This window comes from Sorex araneus, chromosome 4, assembly GCF_027595985.1.
Source record: "Sorex araneus isolate mSorAra2 chromosome 4, mSorAra2.pri, whole genome shotgun sequence".
Classification (NCBI taxonomy): Eukaryota; Metazoa; Chordata; class Mammalia; order Eulipotyphla; family Soricidae; genus Sorex; species Sorex araneus.
This window is the reverse complement of record NC_073305.1, coordinates 30,498,119-30,519,595: the sequence shown is the minus strand read 5'-3', so window position 1 is coordinate 30,519,595 and position 21,477 is coordinate 30,498,119.

The window sequence follows — 21,477 nt, the reverse complement described above, 5'->3', positions numbered from 1 at the left end:
TTCTGTATAAAGTCCAGGGAAAATTCTGCCAGAAATTGCATAGCCCAACTCACAGTCCCAGTGCATTGCTGTCAGAAGCTGTGCTGGATGCCCAAATGTGTTAGGTCTCTGGAATCAAAGTCTTTAGGCGCAGTCTTTAGGTGCAGAGGGTAGGTTTGGCTCTCAGCAGCTTCGGATTTATCTGAGCCGAGGGCATGCCGGTTACACCCACTTCCCACGATTCCCTAGGAGTTCCAAGTGTAAAAACCATATACCTCTGGGTTAGGAGTCTTAGAAGATGGCTCCTGCCATGTGGATGTTGCTGCCGTCGCCATTTTCCATGCAGAAAGACAGGGTGAAGAGGAAAGATCCATCCCCGGGCAGCACGGAGTTGTAGCTCAGCTCACAGTCCCAGTGCATTGCTGTAAGAAGCTGTGCTGGATGCCCGAATGTGTTAGGTCTCTGGAATCAAAGTCTTTAGGCGCAGAGGGTCCATTTCGCTCTCAGCAGCTCTGGATTTAAGGGCCCTATCTTTTATTTTTTTATTGAATCATCATGAGATACAGTTACAAAGCTTTCATGTTTGAGTTTTTATCATACGATGATTGAACACCCATTCCTCCACCAGTGCTTATTTTTCACCACCAATATCCCCAGTATCCCCACCACCATCCCATCCCTCCCCCTGCCTCTGTGGTAGACAATTTTCTTCTTACTCTCTCTCTACTTTGGTGCATTATGGTTTGCAATACAGATAGATACTGAGACACTATCACATCAATTTTCAGCACACAGCTCCCATCCTGAAAGATGCCTACAACCATCATTGACTTAGTGATTCTTTCTCTATTCCAGCTGCCTTCTCCCCCAGCTCATGAAGCAGGCTGCCAACCATGGAGCAATATTCCAGGCCCTTGTCTCTACTATCTTTTGGTGTCAGTATCTTATTATGTTATTTATATTCCACAAATAAGTACAGATTTATCTTTACCCAAAATCATTCATTTTTCTCTAAGAGTCCTTTCTCTGCTTTCTCTCTCCTAGTAAGATGATACACAAACCCACAGTTTTAACTTCCTTGAACTACATTTTCTGTAAGTTACTTATATATATATACATATATATATGAATAAAACTTTTCTTTTCTCTTGGTCATCTGTCTTTGTCAGTTTAATTTGAAACGTTCTTATAATAGGATGTAAGTTGGTAAAGGAAAAGTTGTGTGTGTGATTTTTTTTTATCCCAGACATTATTTACTTACTTCTCTATCTTGTTTAAAGGAGGGTAGAGAGGAAGAGTAGAACATAGAAAAAATGGCAAAATCAGATCTAGAACCAGAGAACATTTGACAAGCTACTTGTAGGACAGACCCTGACTGATTTCCTGTGGTCCCTTATCTAGCCCTGTGGGAAGCAGAATTTTCTGTGTTCTACTTTGTTCAAAGTAGGGGAGCTGACAGGTTGCAGATTCTAAGATTTCCTTGCATGAGTTTTAGTCCTCGTGCTTCAGAGCTTTCATGGTTTTTAGAAAAAGTGACTAGAACTTGTGAACTATGTTTACAAAAGACAGATGAATAGTAAAAAAAGAAAAAGTAATAAATTTTATGTGAACAAGGACTCCTTGAGAAGTTAAAAACCAAAGAGAAGGTTTGACTTGAAAGCTTACATACCATTTTAACAAATCATTTTAACAAAAGTTGATAAATGGTAGCGAAGCAAGTAGAGAAAGTTTGGGCTTCTTGAAATGGGAAATGATGAGAATGCACTTACCTAGGAGGAAAACAGCATAAGATGAAGCTCATGTTAATAAGATCTGGGCACATGGTACTTATTTTTTCATCTTTTTTGTGTCAATGAAACTCCCTGGAGAGGCCATTGACTCCTTGTGTCTTAGACGTTTCTGCTGTTACTCTGATAAGAGAGATTCTGAGAAGGTTTTAATTTTTAAATTTTTTAATTTTTTTTCTTCTGTCCTCAGCTGTCTTTAGTTCCAAATGTTATCACAGGCCACAGTGGCATATTTTGGAGTAACAAATTCTGATCCCCTTCAGTGAATGCTTTTAGAGGAATAAGTGACTTTAACAACTTCCCTGAGATTTATATAATAATATCTCCCAGATTTTATAGAGGAGAAAGTTGAGAACAGAGAAGTTAAGTATGTCAGAGAATGAACAGTCAAGGCTAGCATTTCAGCCAAGACTAGAGTCAGCATTCTATCTGGTTATGCATTTCTGTAAGATCAAAAGACTATGTAATTATTTCAAGTTTCAAGAAATTAGGTAGGCAAATAATTAAGAGTCGGATAAGGTGATTTTTAAAACTATTCTTCATTATAAAGTTGCTCTCCTTGATCTATGCTGGAACTGGAAAACTTCCAGTAAGTTCTTGATTATCTTATTTTTATTTTTAGATATACTAAACTTCTTTGTGAAAGGAATTTGGTTTGACTATTATACTTTAACTTCATTATTCACAGTACAACATGTACCCCAGGAAAGCTTGAAAAAGCCAGTTTTGGAAGAGATAGGACTCGGGGTCTCATGCATATAAGGCATGTGATTTATCAGTTAACCATACCACCAGTCCCTGAGCATCTCTTTTAATCTCTTTATCATAAAACTAAAAATTCGGTTGGAGTGAAAATACAGTTCAGCAGGTAGGGAGTTTGCCTTGCATACAGCCAACCCAGGTTCTAGCTCCAGGATCCCATTTGGTGCCCCCCACCAGCCCACCAGGAGTGATCCCTGAGCTCAGGGCCAGGAGTCAACCCTGAGCACCACTGGGTGTGGCCCATAAACAACACCCCTCTCTCCCCCAAAAAACTCACAAAAAATTATAAGCTAGAAATCAGTTACAAAAAGAGAACTGAGTCATTGATAAATATATGGAGATTACATAGCATGTAGTCAATGAGTCAAAAAAAAACCCACAAAATATAAATAAAATCAAAGACAAATGAAATTAAAGTACAGCCTCCCCAAACTTGGTATGCAATGTTGCAAAAGAATGTTGACACAACGTCCTAAACAGCTTACTAACAAACCAAATCAACAATGAAAGGAACATATACCATGAACAGATAGTGTCAGCACAAAGATAATTTGAGTTCCGGAGTGGGTCACTGAGTAATGGATAAAGGATTTGCATACAAAGTCCAAATGCCTTCTGTTTTTTAAATTTTATTTTAGGCATGTTGGCTTATAAAACTCTCAGTGGTAAGGGTTTGTGCATAAAACATCCAGCACCACACTCTCCACCAGCGTACCTGCCTCCTTGTATCCTTGTCCAGGTGTCCCCCTGCCCCAACCCCCCTCCCAAGCTTCCTATTGGAGACCAATGGCAGTTTTGGTTGGTTTGGACATTTCCCCCACCCTCTACTATGTTTCTTTATATACCACACATGAGAGAGATCATTCTGTGCTGCTCCTCACCTTCGGACTCACCTCACTCAGCATGGTACTCTCCATGTAGCAGCAAACTGCCTGCTTTCATCTTATTTAAAGCGGATTAGTGTTCCATTGCATATGTGCAAAACTCCAGATGTTTATGAAGATAGAGTTTATGGTATAGTTGAAGTAGATGGTTCTAGATAGTTCTCCTATGTTCAGGTCTCTTTCTTTTCACCCACGCATGTTGTCACTTGTCCTGTCCCTTTTCTATTCTTGCTCTAATGTAGAGTGAGTGTGTCTTGTTTCTTACTGTTCACTTGTGTGCTCCATCCAGTACAGAGCTTCCAGTTCCGCTCTGTGATCCCTTGCTGAGGCTTCCTGCTCCAGTCTATCACCGGGACTCCACAGACTACCTCTGGAGACCCTGCACTAGGGGTCCCTCTGCTTTTCATTGTTCTCAGGCCACCTGCACTGTGGGTGAGAAGTGTTGCCTTCCTGCATTCTGCCTGGGAAATATGGAGGCGTCAGAGGTGTCGAAGAGGACATTATCTGGCCAAAACCCCCTTTTTTTTGCACATATTCTTTCCTGTCATCAGCCATTTAATTGCCTGCTTTGTCTGGCTATCTTTTTGGCGAGTGATATTTAAAAGGGCCTCTTAAATTAACTAAATTACCTGGTGCCCTTCCTCTTCTACCATAACAAGTTGAATTTACTGCTGGGATGAAAAGAGTTTTAATATATATCAGTCAGCGGATAATAAATAACACATTAGAATGATAAAGAAGAATTACCTTATAACCATTTTTAACTGGTGCGGAAAAACATTTGAAAAAAGTCAGCATCTTTTAAGATAAAAACTCTCAATAAATTGAATATAGAAGGAATGGACCTCAACATTATAAAGGCCACAAATGACAAGCCACTGCTAGCATCATTCTCCACAATGAAATTCTAAAATCTTTTCTTTTGTGGAAAGGAATAAGGCAAAGATGAATATTCTTACCTCTTTTTTTTGACAAATGTCAGCTGTGTGTGGATATATATGTATATATATTTATATATGATATGTATATGTGTGCATGTGTGTGTATGATGACACAAATCACATTTCATACTTTAAGCATATACTTTTTTACTTATTTCCTCAATAAATTAATAATGTTTAAAAAGGTGTTATCAAGGAAAATTATTGATTTTGTTAGGTGTGATATTGAGGTTAGGCAAAAAAAATCCTTATATATTAGAGACACAAATAGAAATATGTAGAGTAAAATGGCATAATATCAGGAATTTAAAATATAATCTTAAAAATGAAGGTGTGTACTGTACAGCAAAAAAATCAATAATTTAAAAATTTGGCAGATGGGAATATGGGGGCTAATTATATCATTTTCTGTATTTTTGAGTAGTTGGAAAATGTTATAAGGAACTAAAACACACACACACACACAAACACACATACACACACACACACACCTGCCCAACCCTAACAATCAAACTCCTGGGCATAAAACTTAGAGAAGTTTTCACCTATGACTTATATATATTGTTATTTATTGCAGTGCTGCTTGCAGTATTAGGAGGTGGAGTTGGACACAATTTTCCTCTTCATTGTTGACTGCTGGGGTGGTGAAAGTTAAAGATGATAGAAGTATCTGAGGATATACTGATCAGCAGTGAAAAAACCCAAAGCAATTTGGATAGATTTTTTTAAAATAGAGTACTGAGAGAAAAAGTAAGATACAGAAAATTACATTATATATGTAAATAGTCTCTTTTATAATCTATACATACTTAAATGGTTATGTTTTTGTTTAGTAGTCATTCAAAGGCACACTATTTACAAAGGAATTTTAAAATTCTAGAAGATACTCTGGAATGTATGCTTTAATATGGCTACTTTTAAAATGTCTACTTATAAAAAAGGAGAGGAATTGAAGATAACAATGGCAATAAGGAGTGACTGGATTAAACAATAAAAGGGAGTTGCTTGATTAAACTAGTGGTTCTATTTGGAGAAATAATGCTCTAATGTCCCAAATTTAGGAATATGATTACTTCAATTTTTCATGCTTATAGTTCAAGAGACACAAAAAACTTCCCTTCTAAATTGAATCCTAATGGTGACTAGGAAAGGGAGAAATCTCCATTCCAATAACTCTCATCACAGTCCCACCCCATATCACCCCCACCCCCTACCCTGAGTCCTTCCATGTCATTCTTAAAGACCCCACATTTAATCTTTCTTAAGCGGCACCACTAGTATCTTTTTAGATCACAGGTTAGACAAAAAAACAACAGAATGTAAACTTTCTGGAGGGACATGCAGTATTCTTCCCAATGTCAAATTTCTTCTGGTGTGTAAATGCCAATTAGCTAGGAGAATAAGGAGCTATATAAATGCTAATTACTCTTGGGCAAACTTAATCTCCTATTTACCACTTAGGGAATTTCCTTTTCAATCCACCTGTAAAGAGGAGAAGAATCTATTATTATTCTCACAATGTTAATTATAGTAATAGTTTGCAATAATACAAAGATGAAAAGAGAAAAGATAAGATCCAAACTGGCAAGACACCAGGCAGCTTCAGATACTGTTCATGGCAATGTAAACTTGGAGCGTTGACACATCCCATTTTATAATGACCCCTTTTAGAAATGTTATCTTCTACAAATAACCAGTAGAAGTGCATGGCACATAGTTAAGAATGGTCACTGCAGCATAAATTGTGATAAAAAGAAAGCCACCAAATGTCGTTATATCTGAATATGAAATTTCATTGAATATAAACTGAATCATGTTATTGTGTTATGCCCGAGTTTCTCATAACTCAGTGAAGTAGCTGAGACATGAAAGGGGAGTAGGACATGGGTTTATTTCATTGCTATGGGCCCAGGGATTGTGAGGAGTCAGGGGACTCTAACCCATTCGAACTAAGATTCAAAAACTGAAATTGCTTTTATACTCTAATACTGATGTAGACAGGCAGGCAGATAGGGAAGGTCCCCTCCCCAAACGATGGATGGCAGTAAATTTCTGGAAAGTAATAGCTCTGTGTTATCGCTCCAGTCTTGGAGTGATAGCATAGCGGATAGGGCGTTTGCCTTGCACATGGCCAACCTAGGTTCAATTCCTCTGTCCCTTTCGAAGAGCCCGGCAAGCTACCAAGAGCATTTTACCTGCACGGCAGAGCCTGGCAAGCTATCCATGCCGTATTCGATATGCCAAAAACAATTAACAAGTCTCACAATGGAGACGTTACTGGTGCCCGCTCAGCAAAATCAATGAACAACTGGAGGACAGTGCCACAGTGTTAATAGCTCTGAAGTTGCAAAGGCCAACCTTGCAGAAAACAAGAACTAAGGTCTGATAAGATCCTCACCAGGAGTCAGCAACAGACCCTGAGGAGACTGGACCCCACCTCTGACAGAAACTCCAGCAGGAACAAAAGACCAGGAAAGGAATTTCAAAGGCCATCACCACTCCCAACTCTACCCCTTGACTACCTTCTTAGCAATGGACTTTGACCTAGGAAGAAGCCCCTCATGGGGGCAGGTTGAAGAAATCCTCTAAGAGCCACCTTGAACAAAGGAAGAGTGGGCATAAGCTGCCTGAGCCCTTGTGCTGCTTGTGCCCAGGTGGCCGAGCACATGAGGTGCCTGAGCACGTGTCACCCACATCTCCCCTCCTGAGACATGTACTTTCATGCTTTTATGTCTAATGCTGGGGCGTGTGTAGGGACTCTCTCCTCCCCTGGAGAAGCCCAGGTTCTCTCTTGAGCATGTTACTCTCCACTCTCTCCCACTTTCTCCCTTCTCCCCTCCAAAACCTCCAAATAAAAACTGTAATTTCACTCTGATCTACTCCTGAAATTCCTATCTGTGAGGAGAGACAAGAACCCAGTAAGCCTGGGGCCCTGGTGGCAGAGGCAGTTTGGGAGAAAGTGACCATCTTTCACCTCCCCAATTCCCATGAGCCATCCGTGGGGCCCACTGATATCGATATGACATTCCAAAGAGTCAATTACTATCATGCGAGATTCACTACACCAATAAGGCTTACCTTCAGTTATAGTCATACATCACATAGGAGCTAATTGTCTCTTTACCTAGGACATGGTCAGGGCATGCTTTTGCCATCCCTTATCAGCACAGGTGCGTGTGAACTCCAGAGTCTGTTAGGGATTTGCCCAGGGTCTCTTAGGGATTTACAACGGTGATTGCTATTAAAGTTTGAGGGTCTAACTCTTACAGGCCTTTAACCCATCATTGGTCCAACAGTATGTGGACAATGCTTTCTTAAACTACATAATATTATAGCACATTTTAATAAATAAATTTAAAGCAGTACATAAGAGTTTTATATTTGTAACTTTTGGAAAGGAAAATAATGTCAACATACTAACACAGAGACATCTTCTGAAAAACATAGGTTAAGTCTCTTTGCAATGAATTTCAGAAAGACTTCAAACAGAAAATCAAATGTTTGGAGTTGGTTAAACCTGGTTTTAACCAAGCAAAGGTCGAAGAGCCAACTAAAAGCCTAAGGCCAGGACTCTTCCAGGAACCATCAGCGGCAACAAAAGCCTTCATTTTAAATTCCTTTTTCCTTGACAACTTCCTCTCTGGGAATTCTTATCTGAACTGTAAATCCCAGGTCAAGGCATGTTGGAAAACACTTACACAGTCAACTTTGTAAAGCAACCCCCAGGACACTCCATTTTCAAGTCTCCCCAACTTCTCTTGTCTGTAAGTAATTCCCTTTCAGGGCACTTTGTTCAGGAGTTGCTCAGTGCATTGAGTACGTCAGTCTGGGATTTCTCATATTCCACACTGAGGTGTAATATTTCTCTTCATTTTAGTTTACAACACTTCATTCTGGTGGCCCCAGCCCTGCCAACTCCATTTTAAAGTCCCCTAAACTACAACTTTGAGTTTGTAGGTTCTTTCCTTTACAGGGATCTTTCCTCTCTCCTTTTTCTCCCACAATTCTTAATACTATTTTTGCCTCACTGTTTTCTCTCATTTTTGTAAAATAGACCAGGAACCTAAACTCCCGAGTGGAGATTGAGTCTGACTTCTTTTCCTGCAGAGAACAACCTCATGTCAGCCTGAAAACTTGACTCCCTATACTCTCTGGCTGGAACCAGACCTGCCAGGCAGATGGAGTGAATCTCAGGTGCCATATGATGGCTGCGTAGTGGGGCTGGTGGGACTTAGGCAGCCATGCTGGACAGTAGCACATGCAGACTTCATGAGTACTAACCTTCCTGGACGTATATCCCACAAACAATATTTTGTTTCCCTCACCAGACAGGTGGGAGGGGAGTAGCACTCTCTGTAGGGACTACTTCCTCCTGTCCTCTGATCCCCTTTGCACTCTTGGCAATATTCCTAAAATCTACTTTTTCTATGAGGTATTGATTGCTAAGAGAAAAAAGAGTACTGGAAGGGAAGTGTGTATAACTGGAGTTAAATTTTTATTTTTAAAAAGAAGAAAAAAATATTTTAGCATGTACATTCAGCTTAATTTTTCTATGCATATGCTTAAATATTTTCCTTCTTTGAAAAGCAAAAGTTTGATACATATATCTTGAAATGTTTGCAGTGATAGCCTCCAGGGATTTGTTTATAATGATTAGTTTTTTAGCAAGAGATTGAAGAGGTCTCATTTTGTGTATTATGTATTTATGAATGATGAGTTTTTTTTTTTTTTTTTTTTTGCTTTTTGGGTCACACCTGGCGATGCACAAGGGTCACTCCTGGCTCTGCACTCAGGAATTACCCCTGGCGGTGCTCAGGGGACCATATGGGATGCTGGGAATCGAACCCGGGTCGGCCGCGTGCAAGGCAAACGCCCTACCCGCTGTGCTATCATTCCAGCCCCGATGAATGATGAGTTTTATGTCACTAATTCTGTTTTACTGTAATTAGAAAACAACAATGATTCATTGATTCACCTAGAAAATGAGGGCGATAGAACTTAAGAAGGTCTCATTCTTCTATACTCTGTTATTGAGCTTGAGACATGTTGTGAAATAAATAAAACATTTTATTTTAATAAATTAGACATTTTGTAATCAAGAAAGTTTACTAATTGGAAGTAACTTGCTTCTCATATAAGCAAATTGAAATTGCTTGTTCTATAAAGAAGTAAAAACTACACCTGCATGAGAATCCAAGTTGGACAAATGCTTATATATAGAAGAACCCAAGTGTAGGATATCATTGGTTTGTCCTTTCTCCCTTGCCACATAGTTTGGGTTTATCTGGTAATAATCTCTAAACATTTTTAGACAACATTGGTATGTCCTGTTCTCCTTGCCACAAGGAGTTTAGGTATATCGGGTCATACCCATCAAAGTGCTCCCGAGTCACTCCTATTCCACTTCTATGCTCTCTTCCCCAACCAGTTAATCAGGTTTTCTCCCTAATCAGACTAGGACACTGAATTTATATTGTAAGTTAATATTGCCTTTCTCCTCTCCTTATGTCTTTTGAATATTTTACTTTAAAGCAATGTCCTTTTTGTATGGACAAAGAAAAACAGTTGTTAATATGCTTTTGTAACATGGAATTTAATTGGCTCCTAATATTATTCACTCCCGGGCATCTGCTTTCTCGACTTAAGCCTCAGCTGCCCTTACTTCCTAGCACCCCAAAAGCAGGGTCCCAACGAGGGACGAGATAAACCCAGGGCAAGCAGTGAGTTATGTGCTACCCTGGCATCGAGATGGGTCTGGCCACAGTGCCTAATGCTTAACTATACGTTAATAGCTTGGTCATGGACAAATACTGTCATGATCCAAAAGTAACGACGAGACTAGGACCCTGCTAGGGATAGATCATCTCAGTCTCAGACACTGTAGTCTGAGATCAAGATGATCCCAGGAGAGCAATTCTATAAGTTTAATGCATCTCTTGCTGTGTCCAAATAAAATGATTGATATTATGAATGCTTATATGTTAGTTGGACAAGGAGAGGAGAAACACACCCATGGGACTCTGCTCTTGGGCGGGTCGTCCTGCTAAAAGAGAATCTGTCCTAGAAGAAGCATCCCCTGAGGGAAAGAATTTTACCCCTATTGATTGTGACCACACCCATGTATAAGCCCCAACTCCTTGGGGATTTAAGTAGGCTGTAAGAGTGGGCTGGGGGCTAGTCCCCATGCCAGATCTGGAGAAGCCAGATCCTGATCCAGATCCAGAGGAGAAGGAGAATGAAGTAGCATGGGGAGGAAGAAGAGGGAGGAGAATCAGAGGAGAATGGAGATGGGAATGGAATAAACTGCAACTGAGACCAACCAGCCTGGCCCTTGTTCCTTCCTTCGCCTGCCTCGTCATCACCATCAATCTCCCCTGGGTGGGAGAAGCGGCTGGAGATTACCGAATAAGGGCGGCGGGAGAGATAGAGCTCCCCTGCCCTGTGCCTGGTGTCCATGCCTTTTTTGTGTGTTTACACACCCAAGGAGAATATAAGTAGAACAACTGAAAGCAGCTCGTTCTCATAATGAGACCTATAAATACCAGAACTAATTCTTTTTTTTTTTCTTGGTATGTTTTTTAGTGAAGAGCAGGGCAGTTTTCTGGAATGAACTGTGAAATTGCTCTTAAAGCAATCCCTCATTTTCCTTTCCCCAGAAGAATAGTGAGAAAACCAGTAGGGAAATCAAAGTATGATCACTGGGGAAGGAATCATAGGCAATACACTGCTGTTACCTGTGGAATGTGAACATCACAAGCCTGTGTGACTAGTTAGGTGCCTTGTATGTCTCTAAGATTTATGCACTAGGCTATAGAAGACTGGAAAGCATGTCTCATCCAAGTCTGTTAGATACGGTGTTCATAGCTCTGGGCCTTATACTTGAATTCTCAGGAAACCAATGCCATATGTCTCTGCCAAAGATAAATAATAAGAAATCAATGAAAAGTGCCCAAAACTGGGAGTCTGGGAACGTGAGTTGAGTGTTTTTTTATCACCAACATACTAGCTGGCTGATTTGGAGTCCTTTTGGAAGACAGTGTGTGTGTGTGTGTGTGTGTGTGTGTGTGTGTGTGTGTGTGTGTATGTGTGTGTGTATTCTCTTTCACATATATATGTATATATATATATATATATATCACTGTCACTGTCATCCCATTGCTCATTGATTTGTTCAAGTGGGCACCAGTAACGTCTCTCATTGTGAGACTTATTGTTACTGTTTTTGGCATATCAAATATGCCACGGGTAGCTTGCTAGGCTCTGCCGTGTGTGCGCGATACTCTCCGTAGCTTGCCAGGCTCTCTGGCAATAGATCAGACTTAATCAAATTATTTCTCAAACAAAGCAGTTATAACTATCAACCAAAATGGAAAAGTGCTCAGTATAATACCTCAAAGGTATTTGGCCCTTGTTGTAGAATACAGATGTTTTTTAGCTTTGTTGTTCTTGGAATAAGGGATATTCTGAGGTCTGTATTTTGTTATATGGTGTGTAACATTTTACTTTTATAACACAAATTACAATAGATATTTATGCGCTCATGAATTTTGTGGGACAGGAATATAGGACTAGCTTATTCGAACAATCTTTCTGGGTGTTTTCTTTAGATATTACTGTTGTAATGTGCAAAGTTTACATTGCAGGGTTTTTCTTTCCATTTCTGTGAACTTCCTTGCATTTGTAAAATTCTTTGGGATTATGAAATTCCTTATCTTGATGTATTGTTGAAGTGGGAATGTTAGATAACTAAGCATAGTATCCAGGGAGGCAGCTTCAGGCCCATCCTCTGAATGACCCATTCTGGGAACTGGGGAAAGATGAATAAATCATCAATCAGAGAGTTATGACTAAAAACACAGAGGAGCCAGGCAAATCTTGTTTCCTCGGTAAGGGGAGGAGACCACAGAAACAATACCATTAGGATACGTCCATATGGAACTTAAAAACAGCATCTGTTTACCTCAAAGATTCCCAGCAACTAGGGCCAACTCTATGTCCTGCCTCAGTGTGTCTCGATGTGCTGTCATACAGAGAGCAGCCTATAGAGGAACTCCATTCTTTTGCTCTTTTCTCTTTTTTTTTTGGCCCCAGCAGAGGGCCATGTTGCCAGGAATTGTCCTGAATAAAGCACTCTTTATTCCTGCCCTGGGCTGCAGTTTCAGGTGATTGCCGACTTGTGATCTGTAGATGTTAATTAATTAATTTAATCTTGCTTTAGCACCTTAAGATGGACTCAGTCCTGCAACACTTCCAAATTCTCTGATAATAAATTCCAGCAGGAGCACACCAAATTAGATGGGAAAGTTATATAGAAGCCAACTAAACTCAACAGACACACAATAACACAGAAGGCTCAGCTAACAACAAACAGCTTAGTAAATCCTAAGACAAGAACTTAACAATCCCGTTGTCAGAGATAGCACTTTTCACAAGTTTTCTTCTACTGAAGTACTTTTCATGACTCCTTTAGCCGTTTAGTTGAAACAAGCAATATAAACCGAATTATTGTGTGCCCGCAAAGGGAGGGTGGTTGGGAAAAGGGCAACAATAGTGGTGGAAAGATCACGCTAGTAGTAGGATTGGTGTTGGAACATCAAAAGCCCATAGTGATAATTGTATTATGAACAACTTTGTAAATCACTGTCATCCCGTTGTTCATCAATTTGCTCGAGCGGGCACCAGTAACATCTCCATTGTGAGACTTCTTGTGACTGATTTTGGCATAGCGAATAAGCCACAGATAGTTTGCCAGGCTCTGCCGTGCGGGTGAGATACTCTCGGTAGCTTGCCGGGCTCTCCGAGAGGGATGGAGGAATCAAACCCCAGTTGGATGCATGTGAGGCAAATGCCCTACCCGCTGTGCTCCAGCCCAGGCTGGAGCGATAACTTTGTAAATCATGGGGTTTAAATCAAGTATTTATTTAAAAGAAAAAGATGAACTTGGTGTTGTTGAACAAGTGAACTCCATTATAGTACCACGAAACTAGCTAGCTTCTAAGGGTGGTCTTTGAATTTAGTGTGTGAAATTATCATACAAAGTTTCAGATATTCTTGAAGTGATACTTAACAGTTTTAAGAAGATAGTTTTGGGTTCCCCAATGTCCTGTGTTTAGGTCTCATGTTAGTTTCTCACTAGTTCCTGGGTATGTTACCCTTAATCATAAAAATGCAAATAGCTACGTACTAACTTATTACCCCCTTTAACACCTTAGCACTAATTTCTTTTCCAGATTTATCTATTTCTAGTTTACCTTCTGAGTGAGGGCAGTGGACTGTGGTAGGATGGAGGAAAGAGAGGATTCTCACTGTTGTCTTTGGTGTCTCACTGGTTTTATCCCTCAAAGTTCAACACTCTGCTGCTGATCTGTTACTGGTGCTTTGTGGTCTACTTCTTTTTGTTGGAGTTTGCTTCTCTTCATCCCTTTGGTTTTCTTTAATTCTCTAGCCATATTTTATTTAGCATCACTAACCTACCCTCAGGAACACACCTCTTGCTACCTGAACTTTATTGTCCTGTACTCTTTTTTTTTTTTAATCAGCCTCAAAGCTATGCTACTTCCTCCTGTTATAAGCCTAAAAATGCAGACCTAGTGTGAGATAATGCATGTGATTGCCTTTCAAAAATAAAAAAAAAAATTAATGGTCTTAAGACACTAACTGGGGGCTGGAGTGATAGCATAGTGGGTAGGGCATTTGCCTTGCACGCTGCTGACCCGGGTTCAATTCCCAGTATCCCATATGATCCCCTGAGCATTGCTAGGAGTAATTCCTGGGTGCAGAGCCAGGAGTAACCCCTGTGCATTACCAGGTGTAACCCCAAAAAGCAAAAATAAATAAATAAATAAATCAAGACACTAACTTATCATAGTAAATCTTATCGGTCTATAAGTTTTGGACTCCACACAGTCAATTATGTCAATTAGTGATGATTCTCGGACAAATTTCAAGGGCTAAGTTGTAATATTTTACTTGAGAAAGAAAGCTTTTTCTCATAAATAGTGAGAAGAGATAAGGAGATGATATAAAAATGTGAAGCAAGTGGCAGCAAACTGTAAACCTCTCTGTCTTTCTAAATAAGGCTTTATTAAAATAGACATTTATTCATCAGATTAAATTTTGAGAAGAACTACTTTTCTTTGCTGTTCTTATTCTGGGCCGTGTTTAAGGCTTACTTCTGGCTCTATGCTCAGGGAAGCATATGAGTTGCTAGACATTGAACTGGGTTGAGTGCATCCAGGGCAACACCTTACCGACTGCACTATCTTTCCGTCCCCTAGCACTGCTTTTTGAGCTAGAGCAGCAGACTTGAGGATTTATGACAGAGGTCTTGTGGCCCACAGTGTGCTTTTTGGCAGTTTGCAGAAAAAAACAGTGGCACATCCCTGACCTCAAGGCATTAAAATTACATCGGAAAGTGCAGAGCTTTTCCTTAGAGATCCCCAAAGACCTTCCAGATCTTCCCAAAGGACCTGCTTACATCCTGAAAATACTCTCAAGTTAAATTAAGGCCTCTAAAAGCCACATAAAAATGCAAATAGCTACCTACTAACTTATTGCCCCTATTAACACCTTGGCACTAATTTCTTTTCCAGACTCATCTATTTCTAGTTTACCTTCTGAGAGAGGGTAGTGAACTGTGGTAGCAGGAAGGGAAGAGAGGAAAATTTTTCAGATCATTCTCCGAATACTCAGAACCCAGAAATTCCTATTTAAAGAGACTTCATCTCTTTCCAAATGCCAACAGCTTTTTCCCCAGATTCTTTTCATAGGGGGTATATGGCTTAACTGGTGTGCATCAGTTATGTTCTACAGAATGGCCAAGGGTGGTGGGAAAGACAGTGGAACAAGTTTGGGCACTTTGGCAGGATTTTATGTGAGAACCATTGAAATACAGGATGAAATTGAGGAGAGAAGAGAGGAATGCAGGTTTTGCAGTCGCTGCAAATGCTTAAAGTGAGTCTGGTGACTAAAGTTAACTTATTCAGTTAACTTATTCCCTATCTCCCTGACTCTTGTACCATTAGATTCTGCTCATATAGGGAGCAAGGTATTGTCTTAATTTCCAGCTGTATAAATTGCCAGGAGCCTTGTTAGTGGCTATAGTTCAGAGAAGCACCCAGAAACTGGCTTCCACACAGTTCTCATGTCTACCCGTGTGACAGAATCTTTCCATAAAAGCTGATAGTTTATCTAGATTCTCTTCCTCCATTCACTGACTGCATAAGTTACTTGCTTGAAGGTACCTGGGCTGGAAACAAGGAAGGATTCCTGCCAGACTTTCTTTCTCCCACCTGACCTATTTCTAAAGGGGAAAGTTTCATTTAGAGAAATGGCAAGTAAATTGACCTTACAAAGCTGTAATGAGACCACATCAGCCTAAGAAGCCTTGAACTGTGACTTCACAGTGGTGAGTGGGACAGAGCGATGGATGTGCTGTGAACAAAAGAAGCTGAGACTTGCCCCAGCCAGCAGGGATGTTTCTACTCGATTGAGCAGAATTTCTGACTTAATTTGTTCAGGAGTGTAGCAGTTAAGTTCTCTTCAGCACCTGGTTTTAAAATTTGGTTTGCTAAGCACCTACTATGCAATTCAAAAGTTTTGTGTGTCACTTGAAATGAAATCTGGGACTACTCACCCAATGAAATCAACACACTACAAAGTAGGGTTCCCCTCCCCGTCCTCCACCCCAGTCCAGCTGAATCACCACATGCCATAGATTTTTCATACTTAAGTGAAATTCACCCACTCAGAAGTACAAGAGTTAGATACAAAAACAGAATTTTTACCTTTTGGTCTTTATTTTTGAATCATAAAAATATCTATGCTTGTTGTAGCAAATTTATGAGAACAGAGAGTATCAGGGTAAAAGAAGTTTTCTATCTTTCTACCTTAAATATGCATCCTACCCTGCCTCCTTGCACAAATGACCTTGGAGTAGAGTTATTAAGAATTTACCTACAGAAATGAATGAAACTACACGTTTTAACAACATATTTTTCTCTATTAATATATTGTGAACATTTTTCTAAGTTAGATCATAATTTATATCATTCACTTTAATGATTAAGAATACCCTGTAATATTGCTTCCTAAACCATCAATTCTAATTCTTTCCTTCCTTCCTTCTTTCCTTTTTTCCTTCCTTCCTTCCTTCCTTCCTTCCTTCCTTCCTTCCTTCCTTCCTTCCTTCCTTCCTTCCTTCCTTTTCTTCTTTCTTTCTTTCTTTCTTCCTTTCTTTCTTTCTTTCTTTCTTTCCTTCTTTCTTTCTTTCTTTCTTTCTTTCTTTCTTTCTTTCTTTCTTTCTTTCTTTCTTTCTTTCTTTCTTTCTTTCTTTCTTTCATTTCTTCCTTTCTTCCCCTGTATTTCTGTATGGTTAAGTGGATATTTGTATAAACAACAATAAATCATCTTGTCCCTGCTAGCATGCCTCTGCTAGCCTGGAATTGCTTATTTTCCCAAATTCTCACTAATAATAAATTTTGCTAACATTCTAATCTTGAAAGATATTCAAGTTTATATTTATTTTGACTTTCATTTTCTTTTTCACTAAAAAGATTAAGTGTATTATTTTCTATTTATGCTTATTCTGTGATTTGCCCATTTAATTTCTTTATTAATTTTTCTACTGTATTATTCATTTAAAAATCAATTATAGGAGCTATTTAGATAAAATTAATTTTGGTAATTAATCTGTAATGTACATTAAAAAGTTAACTTCAAGTATATTTGTCTTTAACTTTAAATTATGTTTATCCATACAGAAATGTTACAAAATTATTATAGGGGATAATTTTGAGTTGTACTTGTAAAGACTGTTTACATCCCAAAATATAAAAGCACTGTTTTATGTTTTCTAATACTTCTATTTTTCTTTAAAATTTAATTTGATTTTTTATCTATTCTAAATTTAATTTTGTACATGATGTAAGGATGGAAATGCTTACTAATGTTATTATATGTTTCTTGCAATAGTTTGTAGCAGCAAAAGTTTGAAATAGTTAAATTTTATTAGAGATGTAATTAAATATATTTTGGTAAATCTACAGCATCCAATATTAGATTATTTTAAAAAGAAACCAGTTATGCCCATAGCTATCGACATGGAAGGGTTTCCTTTGTTGTACTAGGATACAGTCAGAGAAATGCATGTGAAATATACTATGATCTACTTTAGGTCATGTATATTTTGTACTTCTAACTCCATGAGCTGTAATTTTTTAATATTTCTGGAGTTAGACAATGTGGTAGCTCTGTATTTGAAACCAGCCCAGAGAAATTAGGAACCGTAAACTCTGGAAAAGGACCCTAGTGTTGGTCTTCCTCTTCCTTCAGCACCAAAACCTAAAGATCAAGACAGTGTTCTCTTTTTGTTTAGATTTGCAAGTAAAATGAGGTGTGCCTCTCACACCAGGCCAGGACTGGATTCATTGAAGGAATTCATTTTTCTTTTTTCTTCTGGAGCCCGAGGTCTGCAAACTACCCTTTCTTCTTTGTTCTCTCTCTCTAAAATCCCTTCTTGGGACAGTGCAGATAAAAGTGGTTGCATCAAGGTTGTGTGTCCTCCACATTCCAGCCTGTCCTGGGCTTGTTGCCAATAAAGCTCTTTATCAAACCTTCCCCAGGTCTTTTGTTCAATTGGCCCTTGGAGGACACTCGAACCTGAACTTCATGGCTACACAGCCATCACACTGCATAAACTAATATAGGTGATGCTTATTCAGCAGAACCCTGGGGCAGTTTCCCTCCTGTACTTTTCTCTGGCATACCCCTAAGTCTTTTCTTTCTGTGTTGGCTCATTGTTGGCTTTTTTTTTTTAGGGGGGGGTGTTGGGTTTTGGGGATATCAGAAACGCTCTAGTCAGATTCCATTCCCAGGACTGAACCATGAGAGACAGGTAAATTTCTCACTATAGAGAAAGTTGCCAATGTAGTCACCCCCACTCCCTCATTTTTAAGTTATTATACGGCCTGTGCTGGTAGACAACCTTTCCAACACAGCTATTTCAGTGCCAGTAAAGCCCGCTGTCCTATTCAGTAGTTCCTGTGCTCCTGTGCTTTTTCTTTTTTAAAAATTTATTATTTTTGTTATTAATGAATCACTGTGAGGGTACAGTTACAGATTTACATATTTTCATGCTTGTTTTCAGTCATACAATGCTCGAGTACCCATCCCTCCACCAGTGCCCATTCTCCTCCACCGATGACCCCAGCATACCTCCCAGCACCCCCTAATTCCCCCTACCCCATCCTGCCTCTGTGGCAGGGCATTCCCTTTTGTTCTCTCTCTCCTTTTGGGTGTTGTGGTTTGCAATGGAGGAATTGGGTGGCCATCCTGTTCAATCTATAGTCTGCTTTCAGCACGCTTCTCCCATCCTGAGCAGGTCCTCCAACCACACTTTAGTTGGTGTTCCATTCTCTATCTGAGCTGTTTTTTCCCCCAGCATGTGAGGCCAGTTTCCAAGCCATGGAGCAAACCTCATTGTACTTATTTCTACCAGTTTTGGGGTTTAGTCTCCCATTTTGTTGTTTTATATTCAGCAGATGAATGCAATTCTTCTATATCTGTCTCTCTCTTTCTGAATCATTTCACTTAGCATGATACTTTCCGTGCTGATCCACTTATATGCAAATTTCATGACTCATCTTTCTGACAGCTGCATAGTATTTCATTGTGTAGATGTACCAAAGTTTCTTTAACCAGTCATCTCTTCTCAGGCACTCTGGTTTATTCCAAATTCTGGCTATTGTAAACAGTGCTGCAATGAACATACAGACGCAGATGTCATTTATACAGATGCAGATGTCATTTCTCCAATATTTTTTTGCCTCTCCAGGGTACATTGCCAGAAGAGGCATTGCTGGGTCAAATGGGAGCTCAGTTTCTAATTTTTTGAGAAGCAACCATATTGTTTTCCAAAAGTGCTGAACCAGTTGGCATTCCCACCAGCAGTGTAGGGTCCCTTTTCCCCTACATCCACGCCAACAACAGTTGCTTTTGTTCTTTTGTATGTGTGCCAGTCTCTGTGGTGTGAGGTGGTATCTCATGGTTGCTTTGATCTGCATCTCCCTGATGATTAGTGATGAATGGCCAAAAGGCACATTTTTTCATGTGCCTCGTGGCCATTCGTATTTCTTCCTTGAGGAACTTTCTGTTCATTTCTTCACCCCATTTTCTGACGGGGTTAGATGTTTTCTTCTTGTAGAGTTCAACCAGTGCCTTATATACCCTTGATATCACCCTGAATCAGATGGCTATTGGGTGAGTTCTTTGCCATTCTGTAGATTGCCTTTGTATTCTGGTCACTGTATCTTTTGCAGTGCAGATGCTTCTTAGTTTAATATAGTCCCATTTGTTTATCTCAGTTTTCACTTGGTTGATCAGTAGCATGTCATCTTTGAAGGTACCTTTACCTTCAATATTATGGAGGGTTTTGCTGTCTTCATTGCTTGTCTTCAATGTACCTTATGGATTGTGGTCTGATGTTGAGGTCTTTAATCCATTTTGATCTGACTTTTGTGCATGGTGTTAGGTTGAGGTCTAAGCTCCTGTGCTTTTCTATGTTAACAGTGGCAATGAGTTCAGCTAAAAGGATATATTTTTGAGTTTTCTTAAATGGTATGCATGTCTGTGTGTACTAGGTTTTAGTCTATGGCATAAAGCGCTAAGTCAGATGTCTGGGAAATGTAATGAAAAGAAATCAAGTCATATGAGAGATAAACCCAGTTTTTATTTCCCTCCTCTCATCTTCCTGCTGCACCTTTACTGATGAAAGCTGGAAATTCAGGAGTCATCTTTGGATCCAATGATGTGTTGGGTTATTAGCCCCCTAATGGCATAATAGAGGAGAAAGGGACAAGTCTTATTCCTGGATGGCTGTGGAAACTCTTTCATAGTTAAGGTTACTGCCTCCAGATTTTTCTTCTTTGAGAGAAAAAGAAGCTTCTAGCTCATTTAAGTCATTCCAAATCCTCGATGATAATGTACTTGTTGAGTGAGGATGTAGCTATCCAACTGTATAGCTTTCTGTCATGTGGGGATTCAGTATGAAGTTCACAGGCTATAGCCCACAGGAGGAATTGCCTCAGAACCTATGTTGGCAATCTTATCTTAGGTTTCCAAACTCCAGAATGGATAGGAATAAATCTCTGTGGTTTATACAGTACTTTGTTAGAGCATCTTGAAAAAGATTAGTGGTGTGCCAGAAGGTAGCTCAGTCACACAACCAGACAGAAAATGATATTTGGCTTCTAGTTCTAGATATGAGCAAATATTAGTGATATTATCTTGGACACAGGTTTAGCTTCTCTGAGCCTTAGTTTTCTCAACTGAAAAATAGACACAATACAATGAAATTCAATTGAGAACTTCATTGTGATCATGTAAAATCAGCTAGAGCAACTATGAAATTTATCATCCTTGCTGACTCACCTGACTCACCTTTGAGAATAAAAGAGGACCATGAGGCCTTTTTTTGGCAGTGCTTTGTGTAATTTGACTGGGGTTTGGGACTGGTTACCTTTACTCATTGGAAGAATTTTTTTAATGCAATGTTTGATGAACATGTTGTTTTAAAACAATCAACTTAGTTTCTATATATCTAATTAATAAGAACATCTTTTCTCACTCCCTTTACCATATAACCAGAAGAACAACTAACTAAAGGAGCTAGTCATTGATTTCTTAAGAGTGAAAGCCCATGTTTTATGAAATCGGATTTTTGACCTCATTTATTCTGTGATGCAGAATTTTTCTTTGACAATGGTTACAGATGCCTATCTTCTAGGCTTGTCACAAGAATGACATAGACATCTGTAGAGGGACAATGCTTTGAAAACTCTAAAATCCTGTGGGAATGATAGGTGTTCTAATTGAAAGGAGGAAAAATGTGAAATGAAAGCATTAGCATGACAATAATCACACTGGCATGTAAAAGTCAATGTAAAACATGACATGGGCAGATATAAATTACATGCAAACAAGTGACAAGTATGTGTCCTGCTCAGACTTTGGGAAAGTTGTGACAGAGATATCTTTAGATATTATGCGCATAAAGGAAATATAATTAAAAAACAGTTATATGTGTAATATTGGGCTTGAGCGATAGCACAGCGGTAGGGTATTTGC